Source organism: Grus americana, chromosome 7 (assembly GCF_028858705.1).
Source record: "Grus americana isolate bGruAme1 chromosome 7, bGruAme1.mat, whole genome shotgun sequence".
Classification (NCBI taxonomy): Eukaryota; Metazoa; Chordata; class Aves; order Gruiformes; family Gruidae; genus Grus; species Grus americana.
Genome location: NC_072858.1, coordinates 31,199,454 through 31,204,958, shown reverse-complemented (window position 1 = coordinate 31,204,958; position 5,505 = coordinate 31,199,454).

Here is a 5,505-nt window from a genome sequence, read left to right as displayed (position 1 = left end):
TTGAACACGTTTTTGGTTTTGCCAGTTTCACGTGCATATTTTAGACGTTGATCCTTCCAGACTGATGAACTCTTTCTGTAAAGGTGTGACGTTAAAATACAAGGATCTCAGGACTGTAGGGGCCTTAGATCATGATGTAAAAGATGGGGAATAATGAAAATTGTATTTCTGAAGTCAATAGCCTAGGTAGGCCAGCTTTCTGTCTCTCAGGGCTGAAAAATAGAGATTTCACTTTTTTTCCACATATTCCCCCATGTTTAAGAGAGAGCGCATGGGGGAAATTGGGGGGAAAAAAGGAGGCTTTATAAAGGAACATGAAAGTCACATTGAGCTCAGTTAGCATTTGTTCTTTGCTGTTTATTCTGCTTACACCCGAGCTTGAAAATTCTATCCTGACAACTTCTAGGTGTAACGAATGGCTAGAAGGTAATTAAAGAAACATGATGGGCACTGACCTGTTAGATCAGAGCTCCGTTAGCGCTGGCAGGGACAGGCAGGATTCCTATGAAATGCATGAGTCTGATAACAGGTGCCAAAGGAAAATTACTGGTGCAACACGAACACTGGGACTGGTACCAGTTACAGCAGTCGGTCAGGTCTGCAGATAAGCTGCTGAGTGAGACCAGTAGAGACCTTCCGTGTTCACAAACGTAGGGAACGGGAAAATGTTGCTACAAGCTCATTGCTGTAAATAATGAAGGATGAGTCTAAAGCGTGTCAGTAAATATGGATCTAAAAATGGGGTCTTTTATTCACCTACAGGCAGAGCACCCACGAATCCACGAGAAGCCAGCGTAAACTGTAGAGATTTAAGCCGCTTCAAAATCAGACCATTAATCTTCATTAAGCTGCATAATGATGATGACTACAAAAGGTATTACAGGCGAGACTTGCTGTAGCATGGAAGGATCCATCACGTGTAATACCAGCCTCTCACACATTAACAATACACGTAAAGCTTTGCCTTGCAGAGACCACAGGATTTCCATCCAAGTGGATGTTTGATCTCGACAAGGAACGAGAACAAAAGAGCCCTAGCAGAGATAACAAGGCCCCTCAAAGGAAGTTATATCCCATATGTGCATGCTCTTTTCTGGTGTCCTGCAAAACATCTGCAGAAATTGCCAGTTAAACAGAATAACTAAAATTGAGGCCAAGGTAAGAGGGCATAAAGGGCCATGATACTCACACCCAGCAGCAGGAGGCTGGACTCTATTCTTAGTGCTTGCTGGAGATGGGGAAAAAACCCTCGGCTCCAAAGCTTTGCTTTATGGGGATACAAAATAAATGTTCTGCCAGGCAGGGGGAAAGAGGAGGCGAGAGCCTCACTAGCTGCAGCCCCCGTGGGAGGCAGGGGCAGGTATCAGCTGGGCCGGGCTGTAACTCCAAGCAAGGAGTAAGCTGCTCCCTGAATGCCCGTCTTTCAGGCAGGCTTCACCCCTGGTTCAGAAGGACTTAAACCAGGAGAGAATGATAATTGCTGAGCTAAGAGTGCAGGCACGCTGCTCTGTGGTACTGAGCTGCGTAGCTCCTTAGGAGAGAGGCTTGCAGCACTCCACATTGATATGCTGTCTTATAGCATCTTCTTTGATGAGGGAAGGAACGGATTTAACTGGTATTTGCACACCTATATCTAGAACCCTCAGTGTAAAACACTGCTCGACTATTGCCTAACGTGGGCACCAAGAGTGTCTGAATGCTTCCTAAAGATCTGCGTCTGCACCTGCCTGCTGCTCACCTCACTGAGAGGTCTAGTCCCGTTGAGCTCAGAGCTCGGAGGAGTGTTTATGCGTGTTGCAGAAGGCAATCACAAGCCTTAGAGACAGAAATCAGGACACGTGGTTTCCTCCCACGTGAGCATCCTGCATCAGTGAGGGGGAACGGGGTAGTGCTGTGCCCGTGCAATGGCTCCATGAGCCTCGGTTTCCTCTTCTTGCTTCCCCAGACCAGCCAAAAGAACCAAAAAGAACCAAAAGATTATCTATTAATTATTCAATTAAACTTTGCTGTACGTCTGCTGGGTTCGCTGCGTTGAAAAGAAGTCTGTACTTTTAATGAGCGTTCAGACAAGCGTAACGAGAGGTGATGGAAGGAAACTGAAAAATGGACGAATGGAGGAGATGCATCAGAAAACATCCCGTGGCAGAAGGTGCTTTCACACGGGAGATGCCTGGAGTCCCCCTGCCCCAGTAAAAGCTGATGGAGGCAAACACTAGCAAAATAATTTTCTGCTAACAGGTCATGGTCTGGGCAATCAAGAGTTTCTTTTACACATCTCACCCTGTGAATTATTTAAGTGGACCTTGTCTGTGTGATACCTCTCTCGTAGAAGCTGTTAATTTAATCCCACTGTGCTGGGGCAGCGCTCGGTGCCCAGGGCGGCAGGGCCGTAGTCTGTCCCCGATGATGTGATGCCGGGTGCTTGCGCTCACACCTCCGTGGTGATCCAACGAGCCAGGAACAGCCACTGCCAAGTGTTGCCTCAACTTTACCTTACAAATAACCAGCAAAATGCTGATTTATTTCCCCCCCCCCCCCCCCCGTAACAGCAAAACTTACCAAGTAAAACCGCAGTTAAGCTTTATTAAGTGATTTGTTCAGATGCAGTTCATAGCCTTTGAGAGCTCCCCCACAATTACATTTTAGCCAAGGGCATGCAGGGCTTGATTCTTCAGAGATGTTTGTCTGGGCTGCAGATGAGAAAGCAGTAGCACTCTCCGCAATATCTCAGTGTGCGTTCCACTAATTTAAATGCAAATCAGGTAATAATACACTTCCTAAAATCCCACTTCATCTGAAAGTCGTATTTTTCACGTCTACATCATGCATGCCCTAAAACTGAACTCAAAGAACACCCAATTAAAAACTGAAGGGCTAGGGTTTTTTAATACTGTTCTCCATAAAGGATATGCAATCAACATTCTCACCACTTGGAGACTTTTTTCTATATTGAAACGTAGCTTATTTTAACTGTTTCATAAATGCATTGAAACTCTACCAAATCACAAAAAGATACTGCATACTGTTAATAGCGTATCAGAAGAAACTCAGGTTAAAACTCAGCTTTCTAGACGTCAGCTAAAAAGCTGCCTGCATGACTTTGCACAGGTCTGTTCGCAGTGCAAAGTTTCTCTGTCAAGCTTTGGCACTGCTTTTTTTTTTTTTTTTTTTGTTGGTGGATTCCAGCGTGGGAAGGAAGCGAGCTCGGTAGCTCTGCTTCTCCACCTTTCCTCTGCCACTGAGCCCCCAGTGGGGTGGGCAGCACGGCCGTGTGCCAGTGGGGTAGAGCCACGGCACTACTTCTTCAGTGCGTCTAGAAAGAGATCCACAGCCCTCCCGTAGTCCTCCCACCTCCCATCCTCGGCTTTCCTAGCCACTCCTGGGATAAGACTAGTTATTTCTTTCCCTATCCCTGTGCCAGATCTTAAAATGGTGGTCAAGCCTTTCTCATCTTTTTACCCCTTCTGATTTAAAGACCAGACAATTTGTTTTTTCTTTGCTAATACTCAAGCTGCAAGATATCATGAGACTACAAAAATCCCAGTCTTTAAGCATGGTTTTAGTCTTCAGTGCTCCAGAAGATGGCAAAACTGGACACTTCACTTAGACATTGCCTGAAGATTGAGAAACCAGAAGGTAAAGAAATCCGTGTGTACTGGCCTTACTTTGATCTCATGCTTTGAAGCAGAGCTGGCTAATGATTTCTGAATAATGTTGCCACCCAAGTAAATGAAGAATCGGTTAGACCTACTTTTCTCCCAGAAATATATTTCTGTATTTGAACTGAAGGGCTAATTTAGCTTAATTAGAACAGCTTTAGTTCAATCCTCTTTTTATCAGCAAACAATTCTGTTTCTCAAAACAGTTCTATTTCTTGATGTAAACATCACATCCCTTCCGCAGGCTCTTTTAGCACCTGAGGGTGTTGAACACTGCACACTTCATTAATTTCGGGAATGGTCTGTGTAAAACTCTTCAGCCCTGACACTTCATTGGATTTTTAAAAAAGGGTAAAATTATAATTGAACAAAACTCACATCAATTTAAACACTTCCCATATAATTAACTCCATCTGCCCATTTCCATGTGTAAAACATGAGCTCTAGCTCTGATCAATTACCTCTCATCTTCATCAGGTAATAAAAACAGGAGGGTTCCTGTTACTGATATAGAAGAGGTGAGAAAGGAAAGGAAACCAGAACAATTTCTAATTTCCCTGCAGTGCCTGAGATTTAACTTTCAGAGTGACTCACAGCTGCTCGGGGCGCGTCTTTAGGGTTGTGAACCAGCTCCAGAGTGAGCTGTGGGTCATGGAGCCCTCCTAGCAATTAAGAAATCAGTTTTGGGATTTTGCTCCCAAACAGAAACATCCTACTGCTCACAGGCAACAGACCAAGAAGGGGCAGAATATGGAGAAAAATCCCAAGGGACCAGGCGCGGGAGAAGCATGTCGGTGAGACAAGTTACCTGTCAGAGGTGAGCAGACAGCGCTGCTGGGGGTGGTGACACTTTTTCACATCTCAGTTCTGGCCAAACAACGTCAGTGACATGCCCTGGCATTACCAGGAGGAGTAACTTTTGCAATAGCCTGACATTTCACGAGCCCCTCGGCGTACAGCTCTGCCTGCAGACCATGGTACCTGCCCCAGCTGGCGTTAGCCAGGATTTCTGTCTGCAGTCTCAGCAGGTACCGAGAGCTGAATGGAGCAAAAGTCCACCTGTAGGCAGTTTGAGTAGACCTTAGGGCACACCGAATGATGCAATCAAAGACCACGAAACCCATTCAGAAACAAGTAATGCCTGGGAGGAACAGGAGCAGAAACCGTAGATGTACTTAGAGGTTGGAGTGTTGGGTCAATACCATGGAGATGTCAGGAGACAGGGAGCACACAGGGTGTAGCGTTTTGGCGTTTAGCTTTCAAAATACTTTATAATACCCCACCCCTAGCTTTTCTTGTCATGAGACAGCATAATTGAGAACTGAACAATCCCACAACAGTTGCCAGCAGGTCCATCAAGTGATGGCTGGATCTTCTCTGGCAGTGGTGACAGGCTATCAAAAAGCATACAAAAGAGTCAAAGCAAAGACGGGGATTCATGAGGAGGAAAAGTTATTGAAAACGCTCCTTTTTTCACCCAGATGTTCAGGATAGAGGAAACACAGCATTTCAGACGATTGCACATTTGAAAGTTGAGTTTCTTGAAAAGGTAGCCACTGGTTTCCCAGGGCAGCCACAAATGCGCGGAACTCCCGCTGCAGTCACGGGAATTAATTTAAAGCCATATAATTAGTTTGCTTAGTTCATTGATCTATAATCAGAAATCAGTTACTATTTTACTTTTACTATTCCTTGAACACTCTGTCTCAGAAAAAGCTTTCAACAGTTTCTCTTGTGGTATTATTCTCTTTAGAGGCCAAGAGAAGGTTAAATTCTTTTGAGAAATAGGTTTTTTTACAAAATCCAGGTATAGATCCGATCTACATTAGTAGTTTCAATATTCATA